An 18,096-nucleotide genomic window follows, 5' to 3' on the forward strand; every position below is an offset into this window, starting at 1 on the left:
ATAACCCCATCATTAGTCCCCGAATGGATTGGGGTTGGAACGATGAAGCGATGCTTGGAGTACGGATCCGACTGGTACGGATGCGAGTTTGGCGTTGCTTGCCTCGATCCATTTTATCTTCTTTGACCAACGATCCGAGTGGATGTATTTGTGAAACGAACTGTCAGGGACCGAGTGCTTCCGTGGTATCTTTTGACGTGACCAGTCAACTGACAGCGGCGGATTTTCCGGGATCCTCAAATTTCGGTTGCCGCGCGCTCAGCGGGGATGACGACATCGCAATCGAGTAGTACCTGGCGCCTCGATTCCCGCACCTTCATCTTCTCCACTAATATCGCAGCAACCGGTCGGGGGATAAGATTTCGGGGCCACTTGCTAGTGACCCAATCGGAACCTTATTTAAACTTCTGCGGCGAGGGTTTTTCGTTACACTCGCCGGATAACTTGCACTTGCCCCGCTTCTCTCGCCATCTCCTGCGCATCCCAAGCTCCTTCCTTCTCCTTCTCCCTCGCGGATCTGCAGCCTCCGCCATGACAAAGGGGCAGACTAGCAAGCTAGAGGCGCGGAAGAAGAAGGGGAAGGCGTCGGATCCTGCTCAGCGGCGGCAGCGAGCGCTACCGGCGGGTTGGATCCAGGGGGATTTCCTCCCCTCCACGGTGACGGAGGAGAACTTGCTGGAGCTGGTGGAGCACGGAATGATCGCGCACAAGTCGTGGAGGTTGCCGGCGGAGGGCGAGACCGAGCCGGCGCCCCGGGAGGGGGAGCGCGTCTTGCTGCTCAGCCACGTGCACCGAGGTTTCTCTCTGCCTCCTCATCCCTTCTTCAAAGGTATAATGAACCACTTCGGGGCGCAGCTCCACCATTTTCCTCCCAACGCAATAGCTCATCTCTCTGCCTTCGTCGTGCTGTGCGAGTGTTTCATCGGCTGTCCTCCCCATTGGGGGCTTTTCAAACACATCTTCTCTGCTAGATCCCAAACCATCAAACGACTCAACCAGTCGGATGCCAGCTCTGTGGGGGCTTAGGCTTCCAAAAGAAGAGTAAAAGTAGCTATCCCGCTCTTCAGTTGACTGAATCTGTTAGGAATTGGCAGTCGACATGGTTCTACTGCCAGGACGTTGCTTGCCCGAATGCTACAACTGGATTGCCTCCTTTTAGCTTAGACCGACCGGCTCCGCCTAGGCAGCTCGCGCTCACGAAGGCGGAGAAGACCCAAATCCAGCCTCTGGTCGATGCGCTTGTAGAGGTCGTACGAAGGGGAGTCACCGGCATAGATTTGCTGGAGGTTTTCCTGGGTCGGTGTATCCAGCCTCTACAAGCTCGACACCATGCCATGTGGCACTACACAGGGCCTGAGGACTCCACTCGGACTAACGTCGAGTGCGTGACCGGGGAGACGGTGGCGTCGTGGGTCCTCAACATCACAGGCGCCTGCGAAAACCCTAGAGGAGCCCGGCGAGTGAAGGCCTTCCGCGCGGACAACCCTCCTCCGAACGAAGTGAGTATAACTTGTCGAGTGCACACAACTGTCTTAGATTTATCGCTTTCTTGAATCACTGTCTGACGTCTGATGTTGTCGACTGTATCTTGTGCAGGCATGGACTAACTGGTTTTCTCCTGTCTCGAACGGGAATCCGACCGAGGAGGAGGAAGGCAGCCAGGAGGGCAGCGTGGAGAGCGTCGAGTACGTCTCCGACAGTGGGGAGACGGAGGAGGAGTCCGCAGAAGAAGAAGAGGCAGATGAGGAGCAGAACTCGCCACCTCCACCGCCAGAGCCTCGGACTAAGCGCCGTCATGAACCTGTGGCTCCTTCGGCCCCTCTAGCATCCTCGAGTGCGCCGCCAGCTGGTCCTGTGGTACCGAGTGCCTCGCCAGCCGTTCCCGTGGCTCCGAGTGCTCGGAGCACAAAGAGGACCAGGGACTCTGCTGCTGAGCCTGCGGGTCAGCCCTCTAAGGTGGCCAAACCGAGTGGATCTAAGCCTCAGAAGGCTTTGCCGCGGATGAGGGTCACAGTTCCCGTCACCTCAACGTAAGTGCATTGTTCTTCTATCTTCTTTCAGTATTTGATTGAACTCCTGCTTATTGGTCGAATGAATTTTACTCGACAGAGTTACCACCTCTGCCACCTCTCCGGCACGCCAGGGGGACGATCCCATGGACATGGACAACGTTGTCACATCCCAGCCAGGTGCGTCGTGGTGATCCCGAGAGTTTACATTATTGCATCACGAATTCTGTCTTTGGTCTTGCCTTTTTCCTGTGGTCTCACGCCGTTCGGTCGGGTTTCCCTCAGGGGTGATTTATGTGGAGGAGGGCGACCCGAGGAGGTCCGAGCAAGCTGTGGTGCCTGTCCTTGAGGCTGTTCCGCCGGTTACTACTCTCGCCATGGACGCGCCGCCGACTGAGAGATGTCGTCGACTGAAATGGCGCTGATCGCTGCTGAACCGACTGGAGTAGGCCTTGGGATGCCCAAGGAGCCTCCTACGATGCCAGGTCCATCGACTGTCGAGTACAACGTCCAGCGCCTCCCGGAAGACCAGGTGGGAGCTGGCAAGGGGGCCATGATGCAGGCGGAGTTGATGGCGGGAGAGGCCAAGAGAGCGTACGACTCCATCGCGTCCGTGTACAAGCGAAGCTTGGAACTACGGGACGATATCCGAGTAAGTGGGCTAGTAAGTATTTACTTTCCTCTTGTAACCCACTGGGTGTTTGAGCAATGCACTCGGATACAGTATGATTATTTTGCATTGGTTCACTCTTAGTGAACCCAGTGGGTGTAGTCCCCGAGACTTCTGTCGAGTGCTTGCACCGGCAGTTGTCTTTATACACATTTTCTTTAACTTGATCAGATCAAAAACTAATCTGGTCGAATGTTACCGGTGGGGGCACTCAGAGTGCACCTACTGGATGAGTCCCCGAGAGTAATTTTACTCAGGTCGGGTAGTAGTAACCTCATAGGCTTGTTTGTTGTCATGTATCTCAATAGGGCGGACCTGTTTGAGCTTCATGCCAGTGGGGTCACTCTTAGTGAACCCACTGGGTGTAGTCCCCGAGACCGCTGTCGACTGCTTGCGTCGGCAGGGGTCTGAAGAACTTAGAATTTTTATTGTTGTCCTTGTTGAACTTGTTTGATCGTCTCTTGGCGCCGACTTGCAGAAAACTTGCGAGATGGGAGCAGCGTACGAGACTCTGAGGGATAAAAAGGTTCAGTTTGCTGGGGAACTGGATGCAGCAATGGTTGCCTTGGCTGGTATGAAGGATGTTCTGGCTGAACGAGAAAAGTCCTTGGAGGAGGCCCGTGAGGCAAACAAGGCATTGGTGGCTGAAGTGGAGAAAATGGGGAAACAAAGGACCGAGCTAATGGGACAGATGCAGGTGTTGAACAGGCGGTGCATAGCACAGGAGAATTACGTCAGTGACTGGGCCCGGAAGATGATAGCGCTTCTCGGTGGTAAGTTCTGTTTTTCCGAGTGCTTCCCGACTGTGCATTTCATGCTGTGCTTACTTTTTGCTCGTCCTGTCTTTGCAGATTTTTGCATGGACGCTGAGGTTGAAGCAGCTGACGTTGAGCGGTCGATTCTTCCGAACGTTCCACTCGGCGAGGACGCCAATCGAGATATGCTCCGAGCGCACATTCGCCTGGGCAAAGTGGGACCTTTCCTCGGTCAACTGAGAGAGGTCGTCGGCCTAATCGACAAGGAGCTTTGGCTTGAAGACGAGTCTCGGCACGAGATGGAAGGCTTGATGACTCGGCTGGAGGAGGTCCCGAACCGAGTGCAAGCGTGGAAGAAATATGCGGCTCGCTGTGGTGCGGATGTCGCTCTGTCGCTTGTCCGAGTGCACTGCAAGGAGGCGCGCGAAGAGAAGCTGAAGGCGTTGCAAGTCGCGAACACCAAAAAGCTTCGATTGGAAACGTTCCTTGAGAGCGCCACTCGCATCGCAAACGGGATCGACCTCGACACATTCGTGGAGCCTGCCAGTCCCAGTGCCAGTCCTGACGACGTTTAAGAAAACTTTTTGCCTCGGTATGCCGAGTGTTAGTTGTATGAAACTTGGGCCACTGCTGTTGGCCGTCACATTCGTGGTTCGGTGTGGATAAGCTTGATCTACACCAAGCCAACTATCCTTATGCAAACTTTGAATTTGAATCGAATCTTTTTCTCTTCTTTTGCCAAAGAGTTGTTGATACGATTTTGGCTCGTGGTTTTTGTTTGGCGTTTCTTGGTGAAGCCAATGGCAAACATGCAGAGCATGTAATTGTCAGTTGTCTTGACATCTGCATGAGCCTCACTTAGGGTCTGCTGAGTCTCCGAGTGGATCTGTAGGATACACTCGAAGGCAATTGAGTACTTAGGCGACTCGTGATCGCGGCTAAGTCTTCGAGTGCGACTGTAAGGTCATACTCGGAGCGAGTTGTTACTCATGTAATTGTCAGTTGTCTTGACATCTACATGAGCCTCAATGAGGTTCTGCTACTCATGTAATTGTCAGTTGTCTTGACATCTACATGAGCCTCACTAAGGGTCCGCTGAGTCCCCAAGTATATCTGTAGGATACACTCGAAGGCAATTGAGTACTTAGGCGATTCGTGATCGCGGCTAAGTCTTCGAGTGCGACTGTAAGGTCGTGCTCGGAGCGAGTTGTTACTCATGTAATTGTCAGTTGTCTTGACATCTACATGAGCCTCAATGAGGTTCTGCTACTCATGTAATTGTCAGTTGTCTTGACATCTACATGAGCCTCAATGAGGGTCTGCTAAGCCTCCGAGTGGATCTGTGAGATACACTAGAAGGAAGCTTTCTATTTAAGCGATTCGTGATCGCAGCTAAGTCCCCGAGTGCGACGGTTTGTGCACACTTGGACAAAATTTGTACTTAGGCAATTCTTGATTGCAGCTAAGTCCCCGAGTGCGACGTTTAGTGCACACTCGGAGAAAGTTAATGCTTATGCGATTCTGGATCGCAGCTAAGTCCCCGAGTGCGACGGTTAGTGCACACTCGGAGAAAATTTGTACTTAGGCAATTCTTGATCGCAGCTAAGTCCCCGAGTGCGACGTTTAGTGCACACTCGGAGAAAGTTAATGCTAAGGCGATTCTGGATCGCAGCTAAGTCCCCGAGTGCGACGTTAAGTGCACACTCGGAGAAAGTTAATACTTAGGCGATTCTGGATCGCAGCTAAGTCTCCGAGTGCGACGTTAAGTGCACACTCGGAGAAAGTTAATACTTAGGCGATTCTGGATCGCAGCTAAGTCTCCGAGTGCGACGTTAAGTGCACACTCGAAGAAAGTTAATAATTAGGCGATTCTGGATCGCAGCTAAGTCCCCGAGTGCGACGTTAAGTGCACACTCGGAGAAAGTTAATCCTTAGGCGATTCTGGATCGCAGCTAAGTCCCCGAGTGCGACGTTAAGTGCACACTCGGAGGAAGTTAATCCTTAGGCGATTCTGGATCGCAGCTAAGTCCCCGAGTGTGACGTTAAGTGCACACTCGGAGAAAGTTAATACTTAGGCGATTCTGGATCGCAGCTAAGTTTTTTTTTTGAGACCGGAGTCTGCGACCGTGGAAGAATTTTGAATCTGCAAAAACTCAATCTGCTTTGTATTATTTCACCGGTACTTGTTCTTTACATTGCTTCAGTCGACGGTCACGTGTAGAAGCGCTTCAGGAGATCTCCGTTCCATGCTCGCGGCTCGTCCGTTTCCCTGTCGATGTTGTAGAGTCGGTATGCTCCGTTGTTCAGCACCTTGGAGATGATGAAGGGTCCTTCCCAGGCGGGAGCCAACTTGTGAGGTCTCTGCTGATCCACTCGGAGCACCAGGTCGCCTGCTTGGAATGTACGACTCCTGACGTGTCGCGCGTGAAAGCGCCGCAGATCTTGTTGGTAAATTGTTGAGCGTGTCAGTGCCATCTCGCGCTCCTCCTCTAGAAGATCCACTCTGTCTTGCCTTGCTTGTTCTGCTTCAGCTTCGGAGAAGAGTTCAACTCATGGAGCGTTGTGAAGCAAGTCACTCGGAAGGACTGCCTCTGCTCGGTAAACGAGGAAGAACGGGGGTCGCCCTGTAGATCTATGTGGGGTTGTGCGGAGACCCCAAAGCACCGAAGGTAGCTCGATGACCCATGCGCCAGCGGCATGTCCCACCTCTCGCAGGAGTCGAGGCTTCAAACCTTGCAGAATAAGTCCATTCGCCCACTCTGCTTGCCCGTTTGTTTGGGGATGCGCCACAGATGCAAAATCCACTCGGATACCTTGGCCTGTACAGAAACCTTTGAATATGTCTGAGTCAAAGTTTGTTCCGTTGTCAGTGATTATGCTGTGAGGTACCCCGAATCTGGAGATGATGTCCCTGACAAACTTGATGGCTGTTAGGGCGTCGAGCTTCTTGATGGGCTTGGCTTCGATCCACTTTGTGAACTTGTCGACTGCCACCAACAGATGTGTGAAGCCCCCTTGGCCTGTCCTGAGTGGACCGACTGTATCTAATCCCCAAACCGCAAACGACCAAACAAGAGGGATTGTCTTCAACGCAGATGTTGGCTTGTGGGACTTGTTAGAGTAGAACTGACAGCCTTCACATCGGTCGACCATATCTTTCGCCATTTCATTCGCCTGCAGCCAGAAGAAGCCAACTCTGAATGCTTTGGCGACGATTGCTCTTGAAGAGGCGTGATGACCGCAGGTTCCCGAGTGAATTTCTTCCAGGATTAACTGTCCCTCCTCAGGGGAGATGCATCGTTGAAGGACGCCTGAAACGCTTTCCTTGTACAACTGGCCATCGATGACAGTGAACGACTTTGACCTGCGGACGATCTGTCTGGCTTGGACTTCGTCTTCTGGTAATTCTTGCCTCAGGATGTATGCAATGATCGGCATAGTCCAATCGGGGATAACAGCAAGAATCTCCATGATCAAATCAACCACAGCAGGTACGTCGACTTCAGTCGGATCTGTCGAGCTCTTTGGTTGTACTGGTTCTTCCATGAAAGGATCTTCTTTAACTGAGGGAAGGTGGAGGTGCTCAAGGCATACGTCACTCGGGACTGGTCTCTGAGTGGATCCGAGTTTTGCCAACTCATCAGCTGCCTGGTTCTTCAGTCGCGGAACATGGTGGAGTTCTAGACCTTCAAACTTTTTCTCGAGCTTCCTCACTGCATTGCAGTATGTGGTCATGGTGGGTTCCTGACGTCCCACTCCTTCATCATCTGATTAACCACCAAATCCGAATCGCCATAGACCATCAGGCGACGGACGCCGAGTGCGATGGCCATGCGCAGTCCATAAAGGAGAGCTTCATACTCTGCCTCATTGTTGGAGGAATCAAAGTGTATCTGCAACACATACTTGAGTTTGTCACCCTTTGGCGATATGATCACAACGCCAGCGCCGGAGCCATTCAACATCTTGGACCCATCAAAGAACATTGTCCAATGACCCGAGTAGATGTGGGTCGGTTGCTGTTGTTCTACCCATTCTGCTATGAAGTCAGCCAGAGCTTGAGACTTTATAGCTTTCTTGGCCTCGAACTTGATGTCGTAGTACAACATCTCCATTGCCCACTTCGCCACTCGGCCCGATGTGTCCCGATTGTGGAGGATTTCCGACAACGGAGCATCAGAAACGACGGACATCGAGTGGTCTTGGAAATAATGAGCCACCTTCTTCGCGGTCATGTAAATCCCGTAGATAAGTTTTTGATAGTGGGGATACCTCTGCTTGGAAGGAGTCAGGACTGCGGAGACGTAATACACTGGCCGCTGAACTTTGTATGCTTTGCCTTCTTCTTCTCGTTCGATTGTGAGAACAGTGCTGACGACTTGATTTCTAGCCGCGATGTACAGAATAAGGGGCTCTTTACTGAGCGGAGCAGTAAGAACCGGCTGGGTGGAAAGTAGGACTTTGAGGTCGTCGAATGCGACTTGGGCTTCGTCTGTCCACTCGAAAGTATTTGATTTTTTCATGAGTCGGTACAGAGGAAGTGCCTTCTCGCCGAGTCGACTGATAAACCTGCTCAAAGCCGCTAGGCAACCTGTGAGCCTTTGAACATCGTGTATTCTGACCGGCCGCTCCATTCAGACGATGGTCCCGATCTTTTCGGGGTTGACATCGATCCCTCGTTCGGAAACGAAGAAACCGAGTAACTTTCCGCTGGGAACACCGAATGAACACTTGGCTGGGTTGAGCTTGATATCGTACCTACGAAGGTTGGCGAATGTTTCTGCCAAGTCAGTCAGCAGGTCAGAACCTTTGCGTGACTTGACTACGATATCATCCATATACGCCTACACATTCCGACCGATCTGGTCGAGAAGGCATTTTTGGATCATGCGCATAAAGGTTGCTCCTGCATTCTTCAAACCAAATGGCATAGTGATGTAGCAGAAGCACCCGAATGGGGTGATGAAGGCTGTTTTTAATTCATCGGGGCCATACAGACGGATCTGATGATAGCCCGAGTAGGCATCCAGAAACGACAAACGCTCGCAACCCGCAGTCGAATCGACAATTTGATCGATGCGGGGGAGCGGGAAATGGTCTTTCGGGCAGACCTTATTGAGATGCTTGAAGTCGATGCACATTCGGAGCGACTTGTCCTTCTTGGGCACCATGACAACATTGGCGAGCCACTCGGAGTGGTGTACCTCGCGAATGAAGTTGGCTGCCAAAAGCTTGGCCACCTCTTCTCCGATTGCCTTCCTCTTGTGCGCGGCGGACCGACGTAGGCGTTCTCGGACAGGCCGAGCGGCGGGATCCACATGCAGTCGGTGCTCAGCCAACTCACTGGGTACACCTGGCATGTTAGAGGGCTTCCATGCAAAGATGTCCTAGTTCTCACGGAGGAATTGGATGAGCTCGGTTTCCTATTTAGGATCGAGGGTGGTGGAGATGTTCGTCGGGGCAGCGGTGTCGTCCGTCGGGTGGATGCTGACCTTCTTCGTCTCTCCCGCCGACTGGAATGCGGACTCCGAAGCTGGCTTCTTTGCACACATCAAGTCAGTGGGGCCGACTGTTTTCTTGTACTCGTCAAGCTCGAGGACAACCATCTGCTGATCGACGATTCTTGATCCCTGCTGCAGACACTCCTCGGCCCGCTGTTGATTGCGTGTGATAGTGATCACACCTTTCGGGCCTGGCATCTTCAGCTTCAGGTACACGTAACATGGACGGGCCATGAAACGCGCATACGCCGGGTGGCCCAGAATTGCGTGCTACGCGCTCTGGAAGTCCACCACCTCGAACGTCAGCTTTTCCTTGCAGAAGTTCTTGTCGGAGTCGAAAACGACGTCCAACGCGATCTGGCCGAGTGACTTGGCCTTTCGTCCAAGGACGACTCCATGGAACTGCATGCTGCTCTCGCTGAGTTTGGACATCGGAATGCCCATCCCCTTGAGAGTGTCGGCGTACATGATGTTCAAGCCACTACCGCCGTCCATGAGGACTTTGCGCAGTCGGACTCCTTCCACCACCGGGTCGACGACCAAAGCCTGTCTCCCTGGAGTGGGTACGTGTGCTGGATGATCCGACTGGTCAAAGGTGATCGTAGTCTTAGACCATTTGAGGAACTTGGGGTTGGTAGGCGTGGCCATGTTCACCTCCCTGTTCACCAGCTTCAGTCGACTCTTGCTCTCAACGTCAGCAAAAATCATTAGTGTTGCATGGACTTGGGGGATAGGATCCTCCTTGTCCTCCTCATCCTGTTCATTGCCCTTTTCACTCGGTTGCCCTTCGCCGAACCCCTGGATCAGGAGGCGACATTGCCGAGTGGTATGCTTCGGATATATGGTGTTGCCCTCTTCATCCATCTTCGTGTGAATCGGACATGGCTGGTCCAGGATGGGGTTACTGAACTGCTTCTTCTTGGGGGTGAATTGAGCCTTCCCCTTGCCTTTGAACTTGGCATTGGTAACAGCTCCGGCTTCTGCCTGCGCAGTGGACGGAGCTTTCTACTTCTGCTTCCGAGTGTTATTCCCATCCCCATCGGCGACTGCTTTGTGCTTGCCGCTATGGATGCGGTCCTCTTCTTCGCCATTTGCATAGCGTGCCGCTATCTCCATCATCTTGCTCATGGAGATGTCGCCTGTTCGACCGAACTTCAGGTACAAATCTCTGTACCGCATGCCTGCCTTGAAGGTGTAGACTGCTTGGTGCTCTGTGACGTTCTCCACCGTGTGGTAGAGGGTCGTCCAACGCTGAATGAAATCGCGCAGGGGCTCATTCTGCTTCTGGACACAATGCTGGAGCTCCACGAGGCCAGCACGGTGTTTGCACGTCCCTTCGAAGGTCCTGATGAAGACTCGGGCCAGATCTGCCCAGCTGTAGATGCTTGAGGGAGCCAACTGGTTCATCCACGCTCGTGCCGAGCCGTCGAGCATTAGAGGTAGGTGTTGCATGGCGACATGGTCGTCCCCTCCTCCGATCTGGACTGCCACTCGGTAGTCGTCCAACCACGTTTCTGGCTTGGATTCTCCTGTAAACTTGCTGATCCCCGTCGCCAATCGGAAGTTGGGAGGGATGTGAGCCGACCGGATGGCTTGACTGAAACACTCGGGACCAGAGACGATGGTCCTGCTTCCACTCGGACGGTCCATATCGTGACCATCGCGGTGGGCTCGGCCCCTGTCGACCCTCCGCTGGGCGATATGCCCTCTCGCGTCGGGCCTTGGATCGTAAGTGTCACCGACTGAACGCCGATCATCATGATGTCGGGGCCCGTAAGGCCCACCCCGCGGAGGGTGCGTGAACGGCGATGATCCTCGGGATTTATGGAACGGCTGCCTCCCCTGTGTCGCTGATGAGAACCAGGGCTGTGAACTGACCGATGCGTGTTCGCATGAACATAACTATTGTGGATCCTGTTGTGCGACTGGGAGACCGCCGAATTTTGCTGCTGCGTCGTGTGCAGCAGGGCGCGGATTTGCTCGATCCCCCTGCCAGCCTCTGAATCAGTCGGCTGGAGGGAATCGGTTATCTTGGCAGCGGTAGCCAGGTTGAGGACGGGTGTGCGGAACACCTCCACGTTGCTCCGCCGAGTGTGCCGACTGGCAGAACGGCGGGGCGGACGGCGAGCGCCGGATGTTTCGCCGATCTCGTGCTCGTTCCGGCCAGTTTGGCGGGGACTTTCACGGGAGTTGGCCATGTGCACTTCTGCTGCAGGCCCGCGACCCAAGTACTTGGAAGGAAACTCAGTCGGAACCGAGTCCGAGCGCTGGGACGGCGGGGCAACCACAACCGACTCTAGGACCGCCACTTGTGAAGACGCGTTCTGGCGCCTGGGCGTGTTGCACCCAACGCTGGAGCCGCGGACGCCGGGACCGCTTGTTGCGGCGCGTGACGGTGGTGTAGGTCGACACCTGAGCCGACTGCTGGAGAAGAAGAATACCGCGGGCGCTGGCATGGAAGTGCGTAGCCCCGCGATGGGGGAGCGCCTCGACGTCGAGAGGGGCATCCCGAAGCCATGCCGAATCGTCGACGATGAAGGAGAGAGCGCCGAAGAGGATCTCGTGACCCATGCTCAAATCTCCATCGGATGACATGACGAAAAGATGTAGTCGCAAACTCGCCGGAAGTTGCTTAGACGCCTGCCCCACGGTGGGCGCCAACTGTCGTGGGTATAAGCCTGACAGTAGATGTGTAGGGTACGAAAGGATGGGCAGAGCCTTAGCTACAGCGAGGTTGTATGATTTCAGGCCCCTCAACGGTGGAGGTAATAGCCCTACGTCTCAGTGCTCTTGGGAGCTTGTTGTCGAGTGGAATAAGGATTACAGTGAATTGCTAACCCCTGCACCAGTGGGGAAGGGTGGCTTATATAGAGTGCGCTGCCCTTCACAACGGTTCGGTACACAGGGATGGAGTAGTGGTGAATAAATGCCTACGTTACAGGTAACGTCTGTCTTAAACGCTAATAAAGGCACATGGAAACGTACGACCGTTTCCCTCCAGGGGGGTTACGATGCACAGAGTGGAATCCAGTCAGTTAGTTTGATACACTCCGAATGCTCATCTCCGACTGGATGATGGAGGATTCGTCACCGAATGGATGATGGGAAGTCCTTAATTCAGTCGGAACTGACTAAGGGCCTTATCCCTTATGAAGGGTAGTCCTTGGGTAGGACTTATAGGGCAGGCCTATGACCCTACCCTAGGACTATAACCCCATCACCGGATATGTTTCAACTACTTTTATTTTTGTCCGGATCAAAATTTACCATGGTATTTGTAAGTAAATATCTGGTATGTAAATACCATGGACCGTCGGTGTCGTATTTGCAGCGAGGTGAGGTCCATGATATGACCCGTTTATAAAATGGAACTGTGTGGGCCGTGTTGGGCCAAACCCGTTTAGACGTGTTTCGAGCCATGCAGTGCTCAGGTCGGGCCGTTGGCCACCTATGATCAGGTCTATTGTGCGTAAAAGTATCATGATGTTTACATACAGGTTATCGAGGATACGTTATTCAACAACTTCTTTTGCCCAGATTAGAATTATCATGGTGTCCAAGAAAAAAAATGTTTTGAAACACCCCTTTATAAATTCTACGTAAAGATCGTGATAATTATATCCACCACAAACCTGATAGTCGTAGTACCTATATTGACCCCCCAAAAAGTTAGTGTAAATATACCCTCGGTAACTTTTTGTATGAATCGCATGTTAACTCAGACATCGTAGACCTGACAACTTATGCACCTAGGTTCTGGTAACTTTAACAACCCGGGGGAGGGGTGGGGCTTGAAGAAATATACCCCGGTAATTTTGTGTGTGAATAGTATGATAACTCATACATTGCTGACCAGATAACTTATGTAGCCCAGTCCTGGTAACTTTGGCGACATGGGTGGGAGTTGATGAACTTTTATGTGAATAGCATGGTAACTCACACATTGTTGAACTGATAACTTATGTAGCCCAATCCTGGTAACTTTGGTGACGGGGGTGGGGGTATGAGTTGATGAAATATCCCATCCGTAGGTTTTGTCTCAATAGCATGGTAACTCACACATCGTAGGCCTGATAACTTATGTACCCCGGTCCTGGTAACTTTGGCGACGAAGAGCGCGGGAAGTTGATGAAATATCTCCTTGGTAACTTTTGTATGAATAGCATGGTAACTCATAATTTCGAGAACATATAACTTATGTATCCTGGTCCTAGTAACTTTGGCGACGGGGGTGGGGGTTGTGAGTTGATGAAATATCCCCTCATTAATTTTTATGCGAATAGCATGGTAACTCACACATCAAGACCTGATAACTTATGTACCCCGATCCAGGTAACATCGATGAAGAGGGCACGGGTGGGGAGTTGTTAAAACATATCATGTTAAATTTTGTGCAAATAACATGGTATTTTACAATCTCGAAGACATGATAACTTATGTACACCCCATGGTAAGATTGACCTGGTTTGCACTATAGAACATTTTGAAGTTTTGAAATAGGAAAGAATCTAAATAGTGAGAATCTACAATCACATCATCTTTTCCTGTGGTCTAGGACATTTGCATGTGGAGAGAATGTTGCAAGAGCCATTCTTATGTCCCGATTATCTCCATGTAAACAGGATGGTAACTGAGCGTACAACGTAGGTGATAACTTATTTAGCCTAGGTCTGATAACTTTTGATCCAAAAAAATCATCAAAACATACCAACATGGGATCTAGTTTTGGACCTCTCGCCGCGATGAATCTTTTACGTGAAAATAGTTTTTCAATCTGACCAACAGTTTGAGCTACAAAACATTTTGAAGTTTCATTTTTAATGGAATCTTTGCTCACATCAGCTTTTGTTTTTTCTGCATGCAGCTAATGTCCAAAGCCTTGCATGCGCGTAGACAAAGTCCTTGCATGCGCTACGTTGCAACGGGAGAAAAAAAACACCATCTTCAATGTCACCCGATGGACGGAACACGCCACAGCTTACTTGATATGCCGAGGTTCCAGCTCCAAAGACGAATTCGTGTGGGAAATCGCTTCTTGTGAAGCCAAGATCAGCCGCTGCTGCATCCTAAACCTGGAGGGACAGCAGTAGGTAGAAGAAGGCAGCATCACCCAAATTCATCTTATCAACAAATCACTCACGGCTCTTGGAAATGTTATCAATGCCCTAACTACTGGTAAGTGGCAAGTACAAGTATACAACAATACTCTGTGCAAAGACTAAACAGAAAACGTAACTACACCACTATTGTACCTTTCTGATTAATGATCAGCTTTACTTATCCTTTTCTCATCTCCAGCTAAACCAAATCACGTGCCTTACCGTGACTCGAAGCTTACACGCATACTTCAAGATGCACTGGTCTGTAAAAAAATTCTTCAGTATTTCCAAATCTGTAGGTTTGTTTACATGGCTGTTGCTTGCAGGGTGGCAGCTCAAGAGCTACATTACTATGCTGATGTTCTCCTAGTTCGTCGAACGCACCAGAAAGTCTGTCTACCATTCGCTTCGGAACCAGGCATATCCCTTGAACATTGCACTTGCATAATTTTCGTACTATTGGTGTGCTGCAGTTTATCATAGCTCTATATCAATATCTGTCCAGGACGAAGCTCATAAAGACTCTACCCAAACTGATTCCCACCGAAGTGGACAGCGTCAAGAAGCCTAGCTCCTATTCTCATGATCAAGATGATCTGCGTGGCAGAGCACCAAGCAAGGTTGGTAGCAGCCAGTCAGAGGTGTCCGATCTGAGCCTTGATTCTTGCGACGAGGATGATTTGCGTGACAGAATACTGAGCAAGGTTAGTAGCAAGCAACCGACCAACCAGAAGTGGTCGATTCGGTCCCACTCTACAATCTGCATGGCAGATATATCTCACTTGGCACTGAAAACTGTTGGAATTATGCCCTAGAGGCAATGATAAATAAGTTATTATTATAATTCCTGTATCAAGATAATCATTTATTATCCATGCTATAATTGTATTGAATGAAGACTTAAATACATGTGTGGATACATAGACAAACACTGTCCCTAGCAAGCCTCTAGTTGGCTAGCCATTTGATCAAGGATAGTCAGGGTCTTCTGACTATGTACAAGGTGTTGTTGCCTGATAACTGGATGACATCATTGGGTGAATCATGTGATGGAATAGACCCAAACTAATAGACGTAGCATGTTGATCGTGTCATTTTGTTGCTACTGTTTTCTGCGTGTCAAGTATTTATTCCTATGACCATGAGATCATATAACTCACTGACACCGGAGGAATGCTTTGTGTGTATCAAACGTCACAACGTAACTGGGTGACTATAAAGATGCTCTATAGATATCTCCGAAGGTGTCCATTGAGTTAGTATGGATCAAGACTGGGATTTGTCACTCCGTGTGACGGAGAGGTATCTCGGGGCCCACTCGGTAATACAACATCACACACAAGCCTTGCAAGCAACGTGACTTAGTGTAAGCCACGGGATCTTGTATTACGGAATGAGTAAAGAGACTTGCCGGTAAACGAGATTGAAATAGGTATGCGGATACTGACGATCATATCTCGGGCAAGTAACATACCGAAGGACAAAGGGAATGACATACGGGATTATATGAATCCTTGGCACTGAGGTTCAAACGATAAGATCTTCATAGAATATGTAGGATCCAATATGGGCATCCAGGTTTCGCTATTGGATATTGACCAAGGAGTCCCTCGGGTCATGTCTACATAGTTATGCGCAGGAGATAAGAAAAATCAAAGAGAAAGAAAAAAGGGGAAGTGGGAAGGAAGGGAAGGACTCCACCTTCCAATCCTAGTTGGACTAGGATTGGAGGAGGATTCCTCCTCCCCCCCCTTCGACCGAACCCCTTGGGGCTCCTTGAGCCTCAAGGCAAGGCCCCTCCCCTCCCTCCTATATATACTGAGGTATTAGGGCTGATTTGAGACAACTTTGCCACGGCTGCCCGACCACATACCTCCATGGTTTTTCCTCTAGATTGCGTTTCTGCGGAGCTCGGGCGGAGCCCTGCTGGAATAAGATCACACCAACCTCCGGAGCGCTGTCACGCTGCCGGAGAACTCATCTACCTCTCCGTCTCCCTTGCTGGATCAAGAAGGCCGAGATCATCGTTGAGCTGTACGTGTGCTGAACGCGGAGGTGCCGTCCGTTCGGCACTAGATCGGAGCGGATCGTGGGACGGATCGCGGGACGGTTCGTGGGACGGTTCGTGGGGCGGATCGAGGGACGTGAGGACGTTCCACTACATCAACCGCGTTTATTAACGCTTCCTGCTGTGTGATCTACAAGGGTACGTAGATCTGAAATCCCCCTCGTTGATGGACCTCACCATGATAGGTCTTCGTGCGCGTAGGAATTTTTTTGTTTCCCATGCGATGTTCCCCAACAGTGGCATCATGACCTAGGTTCATGCATAGATGTCATCTCGAGTAGAACACAAAAGTTTTTGTGGGCGATGATGTGCGATTTGCTGCCCTCCTTAGTCTTTTCTTGATTCTGCGGTATTGTTGGATCGAAGCGGCTCGGACCGACATTACTCGTACGCTTACGAGAGACTGGTTTCATCGCTACGAGCAACCCCGTTGCTCAAAGATGACTGGCGAGTGTCGGTTTCTCCAACTTTAGTTGAATCAGATTTGACCGAGGAGGTCCTTGGATGAGGTTAAATAGCAATTCATATATCTCCGTTGTGGTGTTTGCGTAAGTAAGATGCGATCCTACTAGATACCCATGGTAACCACGTAAAACATGCAACAACAATTAGAGGACGTCTAACTTGTTTTTGCAGGGTATGCTTGTGATGTGATATGGCCGACGATGTGATGTGATATATTGGATGTATGAGATGATCATGTTGTAGTAGTTAATATCGACTTGCACGTCGATGGTACGGCAAACGGCAGGAGCCATAGGGTTGTCTTTCAACTAATGTTTGTGCTTGCAGATGCGTTTACTATATTCCTAGGATGTAGCTTTAGTAGTAATAGCATGAGTAGCTAGATAACCCCGATGGCGACACGTTGATGGAGATCATGGTGTGGCGCCGGTGACAAGAAGATCGTGCCGGTGCTTTGGTGATGGAGATCAAGAAGCACGTGATGATAGCCATATCATGTCACTTATGAATTGCATGTGATGTTTGTTGGGGAACGTCGCATGGGAAACAAAAAAATTCCTACGCGCACGAAGACCTATCATGGTGATGTCCATCTACGAGGGAGATTTCAGATCTAGGTACCCTTGTAGATCGCACAGCAGAAGCGTTAATAAACGCGGTTGATGTAGTGGAACGTCCTCACGTCCCTCGATCCGCCCCGCGAACCGTCCCACGAACCGTCCCGTGATCCGTCCCACGATCCGCTCCGATCTAGTGCCGAACGGACGGCACCTCCGCGTTCACCACACGTACAGCTCGACGATGATCTCGGCCTTCTTGATCCAACAAGATAGACGAAGAGGTAGATGAGTTCTCCGGCAGCGTGACGACGCTCTGGATGTTGGTGGTGATCTAATCTCAGTAGGGCTCCGCCCGAGCTCCACAGAAACTCGATCTAGAGGAAAAACTGTGGAAGTATGTGGTCGGGCTGCTGTGGCAAAGTTGTCTCAAATCAGCCCTAATACCTCAGTATATATAGGAGGGAGGGGAGGGACCTTGCCTTGAGGCTCAAGGAGCCCCAAGGGGTCGGCCGAAGTGGGGGGGGGGGAGGAGGAATCCTCCTCCAATCCTAGTCCAACTAGGATTGGAAGGTGGAGTCCTTCTCTAGTTTCCCACTTCCCCCTTTTTTTTTCTTTTCTCTTTGGTTTTTCTTCTCTCCTGCGCAAAGACCCTCTTAGGCTTGCCCACCAGCCCACTAAGGGCTGGTGCGGAACCCCTAAGGCCTATGGGCTTCTCCCACGTGGGCTGGCCCCCTCCGGTGAACATCCGGAACTCATTCGTCACTCCCCGTACATTCCCGGTAATGCCAAAAACGTTCCGGTAATCAAATGAGATCATCCTATATATCAATCTTTGTCTCCGGACCATTCCGGAAACCCTCGTGATGTCCGTGATCTCATCCGGGACTCCGAACAACATTCGGTAACCAACCATATAACTCAAATACGCATAAAACAACGCCGAACCTTAAGTGTGCAGATCCTACGGGT

General features: G+C 51.0%; 1 long non-coding RNA gene across 1 annotated transcript; it reads left to right on the top strand.

The window, feature by feature from the left end:
- Positions 1-14,056: 14,056 nt before the first annotated feature.
- On the top strand, positions 14,057-14,452 carry LOC123440339. Its single transcript, XR_006630310.1, has 3 exons — positions 14,057-14,110; positions 14,234-14,295; positions 14,361-14,452. It is a non-coding gene; the product is annotated as an uncharacterized LOC123440339 (long non-coding RNA).
- The last annotated feature ends 3,644 nt before the right edge of the window (positions 14,453-18,096 follow it).

Source organism: Hordeum vulgare, chromosome 3H, assembly GCF_904849725.1.
Source record: "Hordeum vulgare subsp. vulgare chromosome 3H, MorexV3_pseudomolecules_assembly, whole genome shotgun sequence".
Classification (NCBI taxonomy): domain Eukaryota; kingdom Viridiplantae; phylum Streptophyta; class Magnoliopsida; order Poales; family Poaceae; genus Hordeum; species Hordeum vulgare.